The sequence below is a fragment of the Panthera pardus genome, unplaced genomic scaffold (assembly GCF_024362965.1).
Source record: "Panthera pardus isolate Hobbes unplaced genomic scaffold, ASM2436296v1 HiC_scaffold_24, whole genome shotgun sequence".
NCBI lineage: Eukaryota > Metazoa > Chordata > Mammalia > Carnivora > Felidae > Panthera > Panthera pardus.
Genome location: NW_026526810.1, coordinates 122,349,848 through 122,368,385, shown reverse-complemented (window position 1 = coordinate 122,368,385; position 18,538 = coordinate 122,349,848).

Sequence of the window (18,538 nt, the reverse complement as noted above, 5' to 3'; positions counted from 1 at the left end):
GTCAAGAGCAGCAAGAAGCCTAGTGTGAAATTCCCCCATAAGAAGTGAAATACTCTGGTATCCTTGGCAATCCAGAACACATACTCATATCTGGGTCAGATAGTGCACTGAAGGCTAATAGTGATGATGTAATATCATCAAAGTATTTATTAATTACCAAGTCCATTTGAAAATGAAAACACTGAAATATACCGTTATTACGGTAGATGGCTCAGTTTTCTTTCTTTCTTTTTTAAGTTTATTTATCTGTTTTCAGGGAAGGGAAAGGGGCAGAGAGAATCCAAGCAGGCTCTGTGCTATCAGCGTAGATCCTGATGCGGGGCTTGAACCCACAAACCATGAGATCATGACCTGAGCTGAAGTCAGATGATTACCTGACTGAGTCACCCGGTATCCCGTTTTCTTTATTAATTAGTGGCAGAACTGGAATAAAGTTGTACCTCCCAACCACAAACAAAGCTTCCACAACTAAACGTGGTTAAGAGACCTGAAAAGATTTTGGTAGTTTTGGGTATAGAATACAGAACACTGGGCACTAGGTAAGTTACAGATGGCTCAAGCGGGAGCCATTGTCTATCATATTCTGTTTTCAAACAGCATCAGTTATTTTATTAGTACCTCCATTTTTTTTCTGGATTGTACTGAGGTTATAAATAAAATACATACAATTGAAATTCAGTCATTCATTCAACACTTTTGAGTTCCTGCTATAATCCCAAGCGCATAATGTAATGTATGGAAGGGTATCCTCTTTAAATAAAATACCAGCTCTAGGCATCCAATAGAGAAAACATGTACTTCAATTCTGTTTAGATATGAGAAAAAGTGATAACTGCCAGGAGAGAAAAACCCATCCATTTTTAATGACTGTTTCCAAAGGACAACACTTGCTTTTACTAGGCGTTCTAAATAATGGGCAGGATGAGATCTACACCTTAAGGAGTGTTATATATGGAGAAAAATAGAAGGGTAGAAAGAGCTTGAGTAAAGATGTGCAGGCGTGGACACACAAACAAGCAGAAAGTCTGTGACTTACCTGTACTAAGTGTAGCCATTTCATTTCTGGGGAGTCACACAGAAGGCAACGGTGAGTAAGTTATGCGTTAAGAGTTAGCCTTCTGTGTAAATAGGAGGAGGAAATCCAATGGGATGAGATGAAAATGGGTGTGGATGAGAATAGAAATACAGATCAAGAAAATAATAAGAAACAAAATAATTAAATTAATGTAGGGCACCAAGACAAATAAAATAGCAGCAAAACCAAGAGCTTTTGTAAAAGCCATGACTCTAACTCATTGGGACCAATCCCAAAATTTCCATGTGGCCAACGGAGTATATACATTCTTTACAGTGCATAGTGGGATGGTCGATTGTTCATAGCTATAAAAAAAGCTATTGAAAAAGCACAAGGTAGTGTGTGTCCTCCAAACTCCTGCCTTTCCCATCCCCTACCCTTCCCGTTGATAAAGAGCATCTAGGCAAATAATATATACAACTAAATGGGAACCTTCCTAATGTTATTTGATTTTTTTTGCTATTTGATTTTTTATTGGCAACTGTGATATTTAAAGGGCTGATATTCCTAGAACTTGTTTCAGTAATTTAATAATGTCAATTAATCTCCCCTTGAGGTATTCCTCAGCTGGATAAATCAGTGTCTCTAAATTTAGATCCATCTCCAAAAGTGAATTAACAACTCATTTATACTGGATCCTAAGTTAGTACCGGAGCAGGAGAATCCCTTCCTATCACGATGCTGGCAAATTCTACAAAGAAAAGACTTTCCCTTTTGATCTGTGATAAGTAAAGCATTTTCACCCATTTGGTACAACTTGTCATTGCTCTGGGAATCTCTTTTCTTCTTCCCCAGGGATAGACTTAGGACCATAAAAACTCACAACACCTACATTATTGCCCTGTTGTAATTAAAAGTGTGAAGTCTCCTTCCCTGAATCCCAGGGGTTTTGTAAGTATTAATGAGAGCCAGAATCTCTTTGGACATAAACTTATAATTACACAGCTTATTGTTATGATGGCTATTGTGAAGACTATTTACTGACACGTTCAAAAGAGGCTTATGGGATTTCAGGGCTAATTTAATTTGACCTTCACTTTATTATATAATCAACCAGCATTTGACCCTTCCTTATAGATAGCCCGCTGGCATTCCAGCACACCTGTTATGAGTAAGGATTATGAAAATGAGAGGTTTAAATGTAGATGTAAAAATGCAGATAGCAGGAACACAAAATGATTCGGTCACTTTGGAAAACCATTTGGCAATGCCTGGAAAGCTGAAACATAGTTTCAATGTTTCTATATGACCCCCTAGTTCACTTCTAGGTATCTATACACAGGAGAAACAAAAAAGAAACATCATGGCCACACAAAAATAGTGGTTCATATAGAAGCAGAATGAATCCAAGTGTTCATCAGGTGAGGAAAGAATAAACAAAATGCAGCATACCCATTCAATGGGCTGTTATTTGGCAATGAAAAGGAATAAAATACTGACACATGCTACGATGCATGACCTCGAAAAAGCAATACTAAGAGGCAGATATCACTCCTAAGCGGATACATATTGTATGATTCCACGTTAATGAAGTGTCCAGGAAGGTCAAATAGAGGGAGACAGAAAGTGGATTCGTGGTTGGCTAGACCTAGGGGCGGGCGTAGTGACTGCTCATGGGTATATTTCCTTTTTGGAGATGATGAAAATATTCTGAACTTAGATTGTGGCGATGATGGCACAACTCTAGGAATACACGAAAACCCACACGTCCTACACTTTACATGGGGGAATTTCATGGTATAGGAATGACATCTCAAATTTAAACATTTTAAAGATGAGGATAGCGCAGTGTAAACACCAATAAGCACATCTGTAGCATCAAATGTTTCTTGGCTTTTATCCATTCTTCTCAGATAGGTTTCACAATAAAAATGAATCTGAGAATGTATTTTTATGCCATCTTTCTAATTAATTGTTAGATACACCTTAGTAAGTGAGGCACTGCTTCACTCTGCCACCGGTTCTTTCAAAATCCTCATCATGAAATTTCTGTTGTTTTATTTTATTTTATTTTATTTTATTTTATTTTATTTTATTTTATTCTATTTTATTTTATTCTATTTTATTCTATTTAATTTTATTCTATTTTAGTTTAGTATATTCTAGTTTATTTTAGTTTAGTTTAATTTAATTTTGTTTTAGTTTATTTTATTTTATTCTATTTTATTTTATTCTATTTTAGTTGAGTTTATTCTAGTTTATTTTATTTTAGTTTAGTTTAGTTTAATTTAATTTTGTTTTGTTTTATTTTATTTTATTTTTTTACTGCTCTATTAAAGTATAATTGGTATATACACATATTTAACGTGTACAATTGGGTGAGTTTTGACATATGCAAGTACCCATGAAACCACCTCCACAATCGAGGTAATAAACATAACCATCACCCTCAAAGTTTCCTTCTGCCCCTTTGTCTTATTTTGTATTGGTTTTGGTAATAAGAACACATAACATGAGATCTACCCTTTTAGCAAAAATTTTAAGTGTGCAATACGGTCTTGGTAACTATAGGCACTGGGTTGTACAGCAAGTTCTCTAGAACTTGTACATTTCATGTGACTGAAACTTTACACAAGTTGAAAACAACTCCCCGTTTCCCACTTCCCTCCAGCCCCTAGTCACCACCATTTCACTCTTTGATTTATGAGCCTATTTTAAGTACCTCTTGTAAGTGGAATCATGCACCATTTGTCTTTCTGTGACTGGCTTCAGTTACCAAAATGTCCTCAGGATTCACCCATGCTGTCACATATGGTGGGATTTTCTTCTTTTTACAGACTGAATAATATTCCATTATGTATACCATATTTTCTTGTGCCATCTGCGATGGCCTGAATGTTTGTATTCTCCAAAATTCATAGGTCTAAATCCTACCCCTGAAAGATAATAATTTTAAGAGTTGGGGCCTTTGGGGGCCCCTGCTTAAGTCATGAGTGTGGAGCCCTCATGAATGTTGAAATTTCACTTGAGAGCAGCAATATGTATGAGCAAATAGTTCTGTGTTTGCAGTGGTTCCGTACTGTCTGTTGTGTAGACAGACACCTGCTCAAAGGCTAGCAAACTCTGAGTGAAAGGCGATTTCTTTCCATTCAGAACATGACAGGTTTTATCCGATGGCTGATACCAATGCTAGCTTTTGAGGGATTATGTTTTATTACTATCAGATAATAGAGTTTCTTTTCTGTGTCTTTCCTTCTGACCCCAACTTCCTCTGAGTTTTATTGCTGACCAACAGCAGTCTCTATAGTTTTGAAACTAGTATACTGTGAGTCAGCACAGCTTTGTGTCCTTGCCACAGAGAGTTCCAGGAAATTCAGTTTTCTCAAGTTCTTTATTGACCCATCCCTATCTTTCAGAATAACAATAAAATAAAATTGAGTGCAGGGCCATAGGTTTTGAAGACACAAACAGAAAAAGCTTCTGATTTTTCTTCTTAGATTTTGGAAGCAAAATTGGATATGGGAAGAAATAACTGTAATCTTCTGGGGGCACGACTAATAAAATAACTTCTTATTACAGGAGCACAGGAGTTGACCCTCCTGCAAGACGGGAGGAACTTCAATGTTTGAAAACACCTTTTTTTTCCTTTTTTCTCAAACTATTTTTTATTATTAGCTACTGCTTAAATCATATAAAACCTAGCTGCATAAATTTTCACTTAGTACTGTCAAACTTGAAATAGCTAACTGGCTTCCACAGTAAAAACGACACTAGATCTAACTGACTGTCAATGGGCCTTCCTTCTAATATAAACTTTTTACTATTTTTTTTATCTATAGGAGGAATAAAGGGCCAAAGAATACTATTAGCTGCTAAGAAATAAGGAATATTTATTTCCCTGTACCACAGGTTATTATTCCATCTTGAAGTTTAGAAACTAATAATTTAAGATTTTTTTAACTCATTGAGCAAAAGGCCAATTTGTCTCTAACTCCGTATTAAAATACACACTGGCATAGATTCCATTCAGGTCCCCAAATATTTTTGTTTCTCCCTCCTTTACCCCCACCCCAGAGGTTCTTATATCCAAAGTGCTGCTGAGTGATGTGCAAACTTCCCTACGAGAAGGGAAATCTGTCTGTCCTGTCCATGCTGGGTTTGTCCCTATGACTTGCTTTGGATGATTCAACGAGCACAAAGTGGCAAATGCCTGAAACTTTGAGAGCCAAATCCTGGTTTTACTATTTCTCTCTTTTCCTCTGAGACAATAATCGTGGGTTGAAAAGGACTAAGTTGCGATTTCTAGGGAGGAGAGTCGGAACCTAACCAACCCGCATTCTCTACTCCCAGGGCTGAAAGTCCTTCACACAGCTGCACAACTGGGTTTTGGAACTGCTTGGGCCCGGAGGCTGCAGTATGCCTCCCGTTATCCCCCTTTCTGAGTAGGAATGTTACTTGTGCTTCTGCTTTTCATCCACCATGCTGCATCGAGTGTGTTTGTGGGGAGAGGGAACAGAGGATTTACCTCCACAGTCCATCAATTTCTACACCAACAGGAGACTCAGCTGCATCTTATGCAGAAAGTGCCACAAGTCTCTGGACTCTGAGCTTAATGCTGTGACTGGATGAGATCTTTGTGATGTTTTCCTTCAGGGATAAATGAGTATATTTTATGTCCAAGAGGGAAGGAATCTCTATGATAAGAAAAAAAAAAGATGGACTGTGGTAGATTGTATTATTATTATTATTGTTGATTTCCAATTTCTATCATTCCTGTGAGAGGTTAATTAACATACCCTCACCTAATCTCACGTGAATTGCAGTATCTCTTTGCAAAATGATTATAGACCTGACCATGCTCAGAAGCCTTAGCCGTAAGCTTTGGTTGGTGCAATATGAAGGGAATGGGGAAGTGACAGGGAAGTGGAATTGTGTCCCCTTGAAATTTATATATTGAAGTCCTAACCCCCATTACCTCAGTGACAGGTGACATGCCTCAGCAGAGCTGAAGATCACAAGAGTCTGTTTGTGTTCACTCTCTCTCCCTCTCTCTCCCTGTCACCAGTCCATCTTTCACAGGAGTGGCATATTCAGGGAGGGATATATGTCCTGGTAGGGACTTCTTCCTCAGCCCAGGTCTCTAAGTGAAGACAATATGGGTTCAAGTCCCAGGAGCATAAAGAACATATAACAGCCCTGATACATACACCTTTATCTTGCACATCACTGAGGACCGGGGGTTGGTTTTCATTGCGACGGAACCTGGAGGAAGCTGCATAATACACATTAAAATATAAAGCGGAACTTACGGTATAAGAAGTCCATAGATGGAACTTTGGTTAAAGACACTGTGTTGAAGACGGGGCTGGATTTCTCTAATCGAGTTTGCCAGCATTGAAGATGGGTTGAGAACAAACTTGATGTTGGTCATCTCTCAGTGTCTCAGGACAAGACCGCACAGACAACCTCAGAGAATGTGAGAAGAGAACCCTTGGGCCCCTCATTTGGCCCCTTCCATCCCGCTTTGTTTTCCTATTGGGTGTGGGGACTAAGAAAGCCAGAGGAATGCAAGTTCTCCTCTTAAGTGGAGGGAACTTTGCCCTAACCCCTCTGGTGCTAGAGTCACACACATGCCTTTCTGCTGCTCCGTCCAAGCTTTCCCCGCCATAGTTCTCCACACAGACAGACAGACACGCAGACAGGCACAGCCACCCACCCCCACACATGCACACACATATACACTCCCACACAAACACACAGACATGTATCCCCAGACACACACACATACATACACACAGATACACACACATATTTAAAAAGAGAAGATATATATATATGTATATATATATATGCACACACAGATATGTTTGTAAACTTATTTTCAACTGGTGTAATCTTATTCTAAAACTTTCTTAAGCCATCACAAAAGTTTTTTTTTTTCCCCCTTTTACTTTTTTTTTTTAAATCTCTTCTTTTGGAGATCTGTTAATAATACGGAAAAATGTTCTCATTATAATGTTTGATACAAAATAAGCACAGAATTGTCAAACTCCCTTTTGATCTCAATTAGGTTGTTATGAGTTGAATTGTGTCCCCTTGAAACTTGTGTGTTGGAGTCCTAACCCCCATTACCTCAGAGCGCAACTTATTTGGAGATAGGGTCTTTACAGAGGTAATCAAGTTAAAATGAGGTCATCAGAATGGGCCCTAATCCAACATGACTGGTGTCCTTATGGAAGGAGGAAACTTGGACACAGAGACACTCACCAAGGAAGATGATGAGAAGATTCAGAGAGGACAGCGGTCTATAAGCACACGAGAAAGGACCAGGGACAGGCTTTTCTCTCACAGTCCTCAGAAGGGGCCAACTCTGCCCCAATCTTGAACTTTTGGCCTCCAGAACTGTGAGAAAATACATTTCTGTTGTTTGGGGCACCTAACTGTATTGCTTCATTATAACAGTCTAGCAAACTAAGATATAGGTAAAATATTAGAAATAATGGATCAAAAGAATCAACATGGTTAACCACCAGGGGGCCGAATGATTATGCCTGATTTGTGTTTGTTCCTATGTAATTTTCTATAATTCTTAAATTTTCTATAATGAGAACATATGAGTATGTAACATATGGTACATAAAAGAATATTTTTCAAATATCAAATGTGCAAAACCTAAATCTTGAACACTTTCTGGGCTTGGCAAGAAAGATCAGCCATAAGGGCAGGACATTTCATTCAAGAAAGAGTGCTTGAAACACAGACTCTTTAAATCTCCTGAGCTCAGCCTCATAGAAAATTACTACCTGCCAACTCAGTTATTTCCAGGATCCCCCTTCTGATATAATAGAGGAAGGAAGGGATTATAGGACTAACCTGAGGATAAACATTTGGGGTTACCAGATGCAGGAAAAGAAGGAAACAAAGTGAATTTTGTGACAATCTTTCGGTGCTTTGGCCAGACACCCTTCTGTGATGGCCAGCCTTAGGAGATGAGCTCATGAAATGTAATCAAGCTTTTTTTTTTTTTTTTTTAAATTATGAACCTGAAAACTGCCCAGAAGCTGCCCTGCTGCACGGCACTTGTCTTCTTACTTGCCCAGAGTAAAGGCTTACGCGGTTCTCGGTTTGAAGATTGTTCAGGCGTAGCGAAGTCCGGGGGTATCTGGGGAAGTTGCCACTGAGGTGCCGCTGTGGTTACAGTGGTGGAGGGAAGGAAGTGTCATAGGGCTTGAGGAACACATCTTCAAACTTCTGAACGACAAGCGGGTTTTCTTCTTAGGACTTTGTCCAGAAAGTTAATCTTCCCTCTCCAAGCCCCCAGATCTATGTTGAGAGATTCTGTCAGGATAAAGTTCAGACGTCTTTATTTTTTCTTCGCTGCTCTTCCTGTGTGTGTGTGCGTGTGTGTGTGCGTGAGAGAGAGACAGAGAGAGAGAGAGAGAAAGAGAGGGAAAGAGAAAGAGAGAGAGAGGGATAGAGAGAGAGAGAGAGAGAGAGAGAGATCACTGTGTGACAGCCACTGTTTATGCTTCAAATGTATAAAGTACTTTGATGTTCAAACTGACTCCTGACATTCACTTCAAAGGTGTTTGTCCATCCTCTTTGACTACCTGGAAAATCTCCCACCCACTTTGATACATTAACCTCTTATTCTTCTAAACACATACTGGGGGTTTCTCCTCTCGTAAACCTTCACTACATCCACAAACCAGTTAATGACCCTGGGGACAAAAGCTTCCACACGCTGCAAGGAACTTTTCATCAAACTGTTCAACGCACTGTGTTTTTATATTAAGTTCTATTGTGCAAACTTTTTAGAAGGCAGAACTTGTTTTTTTTAAATTGATTTATATAATCCTGGCACCTAGCACGTCACTTGGTACTTAAAATATTCACTGTATGGGGATGCCTGGGTGGCTCAGTCGGTTAAGTGTCCGACTTCGACTCACGTCACGATCTCACAGTTCGTAAGTTCGAGCCCCGTGTTGGGCTCTGCGCTGACTGCTCAGAGCCTGGAGATGGCTTCGGATTCTGTGTCTCCCTCTCCCTCTCTCTGTCCCAACCCAACCTGTGCTCTCTCTGTCTCTCAAAATTAAATAAATAAACAGTAAAAAAATTTACCCTATGTATTTTCATTAGCAAGTACCCAGAAATGTGATGGCATGAGAATTAAGAGAACCAACGGGAAGGCAAGAGGAAGTTTGAAAAGCAGACATAAACAAGGTGCAAAATACCAAACACTGACTATATATGTATATATTTTTTTTCACTAACTAGCTCAGTACTGCAGGATTTAAAAACAAGAAAGTTAAAGACATGGAGAGAGTCTTAGCTGGCTTTCTGAATGCTGAGGAAGCATTTTTAACTTAATGAAGGACACTGCAGCTCCTCCAACCAAAACTCCTAGGCCAGCCAAGAAGAAGAAAATGATGTGAAAACACAATAATCAGGAAGCAAGGAAAGATCTTTTCCAGACTGAACACACAGTTTAATCTGTAAGAGGATTTAAGACACGACTAACCTCCATTGTCTCAAAAGGAGACCTTCAAATACCTAATTAATTTTTCATTTGTTTTATAGCTCTAGCAGATGTTGTGCTTTTTTTTTTTCCATAGATTAGCTCAACACTGAGGTGCAAGAGGAAAAAAAAATTCTTTTGTTAGATTTTGAATTAATATACTTGAAATGACATAGAAGATGTCTGATTTGTACCATCCAGGATGTCCTGGCTACCCCACCTCATACTATGCATTTTAATATACCCTTATTTAAATATAAATAGAGGTAAGATATTTAAATTTATTTCTTGGAAGGAGGAAAGGGGTTTAGGATTATAGGAGTGGATCTGTTTTTCTTTCATCATTTTCCACATAGATCACTGGGCTCAGGTGAATACTTTTACTGACCATGCCATTTATATTTTGCATCTTCTTAGATAAATTGGTTTTGAAGTTTAAAAAGCCGGGTTAAAAGAAATAGTGGGGGGGGGGGGAAGGTGAAAAAATGAGTAAGGTGTGGTCTTGCCTACAACCTCCAAGGATTTTTGATCATTTGCTTAGTTATCATACCCTGAGATACAAGCCTAGTGATGGGTCGTATAAACCATGCCGGGACGCCTGGGTGGCTCAGTCACTTAAGAATCTGACTTGGGCTCAGGTTATGATCTCACGGTTTGTGGGTTTGAGCCCCGCGTCGGGCTCTGTGCTGACAGCTCGGAGCCTGGAGCCCGCTTCGGATTCTGTGTCTCCCTCTCTCTCTGTGCCCCACCCCTGCTTGCTCTCTGTCTCTCTCTGTCTCTCAAAAGTGAACACACATTAAAAAAAATTAAAGCCGTGACCATACTACTTACTCTGAGAAGGTGAGTTACTGTTTGGCAGCCTTCTTTGTACGTCTGCCTTCCCATGAGGTGTTTGTACATGAAATGGTCAACATTTCCTCCTTGTCTCAAATTCTTTGCATCGAGAACTTGTCTAACTCACTGTCTTAGAGAGGGGGTTCCTGTACCATGCAGCCCTGGGCTACCTCTTTCTTATCCCTCCCCCTCATTTGCCCAAATCCCCCAGGGAAAATGAAACCAGAGGGGTGGACTTTTAACCCAGACAGTCTGAATCAAGCAGACAAATTGTACCAGAAGCCGCGAGATAAATTAGCTGTGGTCTTTGGGTCAACATGTCCACTTAATTTGGGGCATTGAGAAATGAAACTAACCGGGGCAGCAAGGTCAAGCCATAAGTGAACAGAATGTGCTGGTCTAAAAGGATAAACAATGTTACCTTTTTATCCCATGGCATGTCCCTTGCTGTGACCAGCCCCTCCCAGGCCTGACCACATCCTCTGTCCTCTGTGTCCTTTAAAAAAAAAAAAACTATTTTGAATCCATTTCTTTTCCTTGCCGTCTCTGATTCTTGGAAAGACAGTCACCAAGTAAACTAAATTTTGTTTTATTTTACCTTTTCAGGGGACTCTGTGTACATTTAAAGTGAAAAATATGAGACAGCTAACTGGACTCTTAAGGTTTTTTAAATCAAATTACATGGCAAGAAATATGTCCGGGAAGTAATTTATCAAATGTCACCTGTATGACAGGGATTATGTTAGATGAGTGCACATAATTGGTATAATTTTACCTTCACAATTGCATTGTAAATAGGATTATAATCCTTATTTTTTTTTTTTAAGAAAAAATCAAGGCTTAGAGATATAAGGTGGTTTCCCAGCTTTTGAATCCAGAATTATCTACGGAAACCCATGTTCTTTTCTCTCAGTTGTCTTACAGCATTTAGAAAAAGATGCCTTGGGGTGCCTGGGTGGCTCAGTCAGTTAAACGTCTGACTTCAGCTCAGGTCATGATCTCACGGTTCGTGGGTTCGAGCTCTGCGTCCAGCTCTGTGCTGACAGCTCAGAGCCTGAAGCCTGCTTCGGATTCTGTGTCTCCCTCTCTCTGTTCCTCCCCTTCCTGTGCTCTGTCTCTCTGTCTCTCAACAATAAATAAACATTTTAAAAAAGAAAAAAAGAAAAAAAAAAGATGCCTCATGTTAACATACGAAAAACCTATTCATGCGAGCTAGGGACCCAAACATTAGTGCTTATTTCCAAGAACTCATGACCCTGTAGGTCATCAATAAGGCAAAATAGTGTTTACAAGTTTTATTCCATGTATCTCTAAAGGATGTCCTGTCTGGTCATAAGTACCACCTGAATATTCCATTTTATCCCCCAGATATCTAACTGTTTTCCTCTAAGTATTAGAGAAGAATGGTCCCCCAACCAAATATCTAAAAGTTACTTTTCCTGACAGCCATGAACACATACACAGATAAATTCTATTCCTGATCACTACAGATATTTTCAAACTCGGGTGTTTAAATAGCTTCTGGAAACGAATTCCCTTCTGAGCAATAAATACAAGCCCAAATCACTCTCAGAATGTATCCTGAAATCAGTTATTTTGTTTGGCTTCATTCAGTCCCCTATTTAGGACCAACTTGGTGGAAGAAACATTTACAAATTCTTCTTTTATGAAAAACCTGTATCATCAAAATTCACAAATTAAGATTAGGTAAAACAAATCTCATATAACAGATTATAAATTATTTCTGGGTTTTGTTAACTGTATGTCTGAAATCATAGGTCACCTAAAAGCTCTTCCAGTCCTACCCTCTGTTTAGGAAAGGTGTGACTGCATGCTTCCATGAATTGCAACCTCTGTGAGAATTCTGAAGACGGCCGGCCCTAGGCAGTCATCTCCTTGCCTGTGGGGTGGAATTTAAAACCCTATAGCTCGAGAAAAGAACACATTATTTAGTTCTTCGGAACTCAGAAGGTGCCTAGCTAGAATTTCCTTTACCTTTTCTAGAATACCCAAGTGCCTCTTCAAGATTATGTAAAGGGAAGGTGAATAGGCTTCCTGTTGTGATCTGATGAAAGGCACTCCCCAAAGACCCTTGAGAGTAGAACTGATCCCTGGGGAGGACACTAGTGTATTTGTATGAAGTCCAGTTACCTCTTGGGAGGCAAGGGATGATTTTTCTGACCTTCGTCCCTTTGAGGTTCGGGATTACTAGAGCTTTTCTTAAAAACAGGATGATACTTCCTGAGATTCTCTAAAATGGAAAAGCTAAAGAAAACCTGAGCGGAGAAACTTTGCTCGGGGAATGATGTCTGAACTTGTGACAAGAAGTGAAGTTTGGCTGTGAAAAGTTTGAGTCGGTGGGGGACTCTGAGCAAGGAGAGTAGAGAGAGAGAGAGAGAAAGAGCAGGGTAACTGGCACAGGTGTCAGTGGACCATGAGAAAGTGTGTGTGTGTGTGTGTGTGTGTGTGTGTGTGTGTGCATGTGCAGTTATGGTCACAGAACAGGTTCCAGCTCATGTAGATAAGAGTAGAATTCTCTTCAATTTGACCACTTGGGATAGCGATGGTGTGTTGAAAACTTTATTGACCGCATCGGCATCACACAAAAGGTGCATAAACATAATCCAGGGCTGATCATCACTGTGGCTTATTCGCAGGTATCAGAATGAGCAAAGCTCCCTTTCACTGGCAGACAGGTGTTCCTCATGAATGTCATGACTATGTTTCAACAGTAAGACTGGCGAGTAACAGAAGCGAGGAAACCAATAGTGAGTTTGCCAGACTCTCCATTTGTCATGCTCCCTGGAATTTGGAATAAGGCCAGAGTAAGCTTTCAGAGCCCTTTATAAATGTGGATGTGAATGATCAGATGGGCGAGGCCAGGGTGGTGGGACACAGCCTTGAGATGGAGACTCTGAATTATTTAATAGGTTAGGTGGTTAGAACTTGGATCCTAATTAGAAATGTACGTGATTGTAACTTATTTGTACTTCCAACCGGTGAGGTAGAATAATCAAGGAACACATAGTGAAAGGGTCCAGCTTGATATAGACTTACCTGTATATCTAAAGCCACATTTTTATTTATATAAACAATAGTCACTTGTTTCATCTGTGTTATTTAGATTTTGATGACTTGAAATAATTACTTTTTAACTATATGCCCAAATAAATGTTCTATTTTTAAACATAAATATACACATTGAATCATAACCACTTCTGTTTGGTTCTTTCACCTCCTCTTTTGTGCCTCCACGAGTCCTTTCTTGTTAGTTTGTATAAGGTATTTTCTGATTTATCACTGGATTCCCCCTTACTAAGTGTTAAAAAATGTTTTTTTTTATTTAACGAAGATGAGTATAATACTCTAAAAGTTTCATCTGATGTTAACACAGTAATAAAATAGAACAATTCTAATGGTTTTATCTTATTGAGTCAAATGCAAGATCATGAGCAAATTTAGTGAATTGGAAGGGGAAATGTAGCACTTTTTTCATATAGTAGTTCATAAATATGTTTGATTGAGTGATTACAAGGTTAAGAGAGATGTGCATGTCAGTTCACGTGCAACAGAACATCTAAAGAGACAAAGGAAAAATCGGATTACAAAATAACTTGTTTGAATCAACATAAATGAGCAACAAAAAAGAGGAAAAATAGGGTAAAGGAAGTGTGAACAAATACAATTAAGATGACATTATATTTTACATAAATAAAAATATGCTGGATTCTTCTACTAAAGAGAAAGATCACTTTGAAAGGAAGATCTTAGGTGACATCAGTAAGATGACAGACTAGGCGGTCCCAAAACTCATCTTCTCCCCCCAAAGCAATGAAAACAATGATTAAACAACTACAAAGTGATGATACTGGCTTAGGGAAAGCTCTAGATTACAATGAAGAAACAGCAGAAGCCTTTTGGAACATAAAAACCCAGGATGACCCCATAGAAAAGCACAGAAAACATTTCAGCATTCCTCAGTGCCATTTACCATAGTGACTGTACCCATTTACATACCCACCAACAGTGCACAAGGGTTCTCTTTTCTCACAAGTTTATTGATATTTGTTATCTCTTGTCTTTTTGATAACAGGTGTGGAGTAATATTTCCTTGTGGTTTATTTGGCGGTTTGTCAGTGTGGCGCCAAGAAGCTTCCTCTCGGTGAGATTTCATCCCCTGGAGTAAAGAGGAACAGGAACAGCCCACAAAATCTCATCGCTGCTGTGAACATCCACAGCCTTTGCTACCACGTACCCTTCTAGACTTCACCACTGCTGAGCCCAGCTAATAAAACTGCCTGGAGTGGCCAGGCTGGAGCTCTCGCTGCAGTGAGATCTGCCCCCGGGGACCTGAGTTGTTGCTGAGCCCCACTCACTGGATGAAGACTAGGCATCTACAGGACCAGAGCTGCCGTGACATTGTGCCTCCCCCCTTGGGTCCTAAGTCCCAGCTTTGACTCACCGTCACTGGGGCCACGCTGGTGCTTTGCCATGTTCTCGGGGTCCTGAATCACAGATACAAGCTGCCATCACTAGCGTTGCACTCCTATGGCCCTGCACTCTGCACCCTAGTACCTCAGTGCATTCTTGGAATGCAATTTGTCAGTATATGCCTTAATATTTAAATGATATTTAAATAGAAATCACCAACATGAAAGAATTCAAATGTAAGGATGTTTTTTCATAGTACTGTTTGTACTACAAAAAAAAATTGGAACAGTGTGAATATTGGTAGGGTCACAGTTGTAAAAACTGCGGTCCATCCATACCACTGAGGGTAGCCATGAGTAAATGAATTTGATCTGTATAAGGTGACTTAGATTTCCAAGGTTTACATATTACATGGAAACAGTAGATGTTGTGAAGTTTATATGATCGACTTTTAGTAAAATCTAAAATGACCTTCTCTTATTTTCTTTATGTATGTATGTTTGTGAGTTTGTGTGTGTGTGTGTGTGTGTGTGTGTGTGTGTGAGTGTGTGTTTATATGGACGTGAAGAAAGATTTGAAAAGTAACCCATCAAACCTTTTAGCAAAAATTACCTGGGCAGGGGATAGGGTAGGAGTGGGGCAGGGAAGCTAAACCACTCTTACTGTCTTGTCCTGTGTCCCTCCCCAGATCCTTAAAATGATTGCTTTTGCAAAAGGTACACACACACACACACACACACACACACACACACACACACACACCTGTATGCCAGAGTATTTGGTAAAACCTCATTTATACTTTGTTCATAATTTATGAAATGCATGAATTCATGAGTGAGAATGCTTGGTAATTACCTCAAGGGTGAGACCAGGTGATTTTATATTTCTATCTATCTATCACTCATCTATCTACCTATGTATCTATGTATCTATGCATCTATCATCTATCAACACATACACACACATGTGTGTGTATTTGCATCTGTATGTATATATATACATACATATATATAATGTATTCATATACAGTCATACTTCTTTTACAATGAACATTATCATTTATGTTTAAGAAAAACTACCTCTTTTATTATGGAAAAGATATGGATAGTATAACCTGTCTGATATACAACACGCAAAATGCCTTGTAGAGAAAGGGGAACACCCCTAAAAATCTTCACTATAATTATGATTACTCTTAGTTTATATACTTATTGTGTGCTTATTCTAATGGCTGTGTGTTTGGTCTGGTTCCCTCTTTCCCGCTCTGATTAATAATACTCTCTGGCCATCCTTCCTATCCATTTGAAATTGTCATCTCATTTCTGACTCGGCTTTAATTTCTCCTCCCTCACAAGGCTTTTCCTGACTGCCCTATCTCTCATCAGATGCATGTTGTTGAATCAGTATCATGTTTCACACAGATGATTACATCTGCTGTTATTATATCTGCTACTATTTGAGCCAGACTCAAAGCTACTTGTGGTACAAACATACTTTATATCTTTGGTTTGCTCATCAACACATCAAAGACACTGCCACCAGGCACATGGCAGGCATAACTCAATTAATACTGGTCTAGTGAGACGATTGAGAGCTGAAATTTCTTTCAGACATTTAGATATATAAGTCAATAGATAGATGATAGATGATAGATGATAAATAGGTGAATAGATAGATAGATAGATAGATAGATACCCTGTAACGATAAGCAAACCTTGGGGATTGGTTCTATTTACATTTGCATTTTGTCAACGAATACCATCAATGAAAAATGTGACAATTTTCAGGAATTTACAATTCCCACCTTCTTCTATCAAATACAGTCTTCCACCTTGATATATTTGATCACAATAAACCATTTGCAGAGCTTGCTGATCCGAAAATTGATGCTGAGGGGATGATATGGTAATGTCTGAAAAGTCATTCATCAGGCTGGCTGAAAGACGGGAATGAGGAAGGCTTCACAGATTCCTAAGGTGAATTGAAAAAAAAAAGATGAGAACACGGATGAAGAGGGAACATATGAGCATCATAAAGGTTTCACTGGGTCCTGCTTGGGTCAGGATCAATACCATTGTATGACAGACCATACATACAGGAAAAGCAGGAATCCTTGTGCATTACGATTTCCTCAAAGGCTTGAAGTCTCTGAATTTTAATCTGTAAGAAACAATATTTTCCAGACCAACAAATGCATTTTATTTTTAAAGAATATTTCTATTCCTTAGCTCACAAAGAAGACCGACAATCAAAGCCATTCTGAGGTGTGAGAGCTGAGGTGTAAATGTAAGAGGTATGGAAATGACGAGGTGTTGATTAGAATGATCAGACCATCAATGTGGTGCAGTTAAAGGCTGTCAGGCAAGTTCAAGGCCGTCCCTTCATTTTGCACTAAATAAGAGAAAACTGCACAGAAGTCACAGAACTCTGCTTTGATAGGGAGGGAAAGGGATTAGCTCAACCCACAGCACATCAATGTGGTTTCTACTCTAAAGGTCGTCTATAAACTTTCTGTTTTTTACATCAACCAAGGGTCTACATTTAACCGACTTAAATAAAGAGTTTCAAGAAATTGAAAAAAAAGACATTACCACCTCCAATTTACTATCTTTGTCTAAGGAGGATTGAATTGGATAGATGCTTTTAGTAGCAAATTATAAACACTCTATACAATTTTTTTTAAAAAGAGAGATAATTGACACTGTGTCAGAAAATAGTGGCAGTGTTTCAAGCTTCAAAAAAAAAAAGTGTGTCTGGTTACTTAATGATGCCATCAAGTACCAAGCTGCCTTTCATCTCTCTGCTTTGCAGTTCTGATTCCCTTAACCCAAGACACATCCTCTCTGAGGTTGTGGGTCACATGCCGGTGACAACCATGGCTATCGGCACCCTCATGCATGTCCAACAGGAACAAAAGTGTTCCCTCAATCATCAGACAAAAAAAAATCTTTGACCTCCACTCATATTACATAAGCCTGGGTTACATTTCCTTCTTCTCCAGACCAACTACTAATTGATTTCACTAGACAAGTTCTCAGATCCCTCTCCATCCTTTGTTTGCCTAAATAATAGCACATAACGAATGTACCTGTAGCTCTAATGACTTTGCCTCCATGATGTCTAGCATAGCATCTGGGATTCAGTAGGTACTCACCAAATTTGACAAATGAATAAATGAGCAAATGAATGAATGAACACATGAATGGAGGCAAGCAAAAATAAACGTATATCATAAATAATGGCAGACCAGGGACAGAAGTAAGAGACCTAAGGTCTTTTGGCTTCCAAAATGGCACGATTTCCTTGACATTTCACACAAATACACTGTAATGAATTGTGTCTGTCAATACTATAAACAATTTCTGAAAGATTATTGAGATGCAAAGGGGCAAACAATTCAGCCCCCAGTGTAAGGAGTAAGGCCAAGAGACAATTCCCATGTTATCAATCATTAATCACAGTCAGCTTTTTTGTTTAATTACCATAAAGTCTCTATCCTTGCCTTATTACTAGGCATTAATGATTGATCTCTTTTAGCTCCAACCGTGTCTTAAAGGAAAAAAGATTATAGCTTTTTTCTAAAAGATTTTACAATTCGTTTAAGATTATCACTATCAATTATTAGAATTTTTTCTATAAATTTTATAATACCTTGTTGGCCTAAGCATTTCAATTACATTTGTTTAAACCACTGGTTCTCACCTGGAGGTAATTTTGCCCTTCCTTCCTTCAGGGGACAT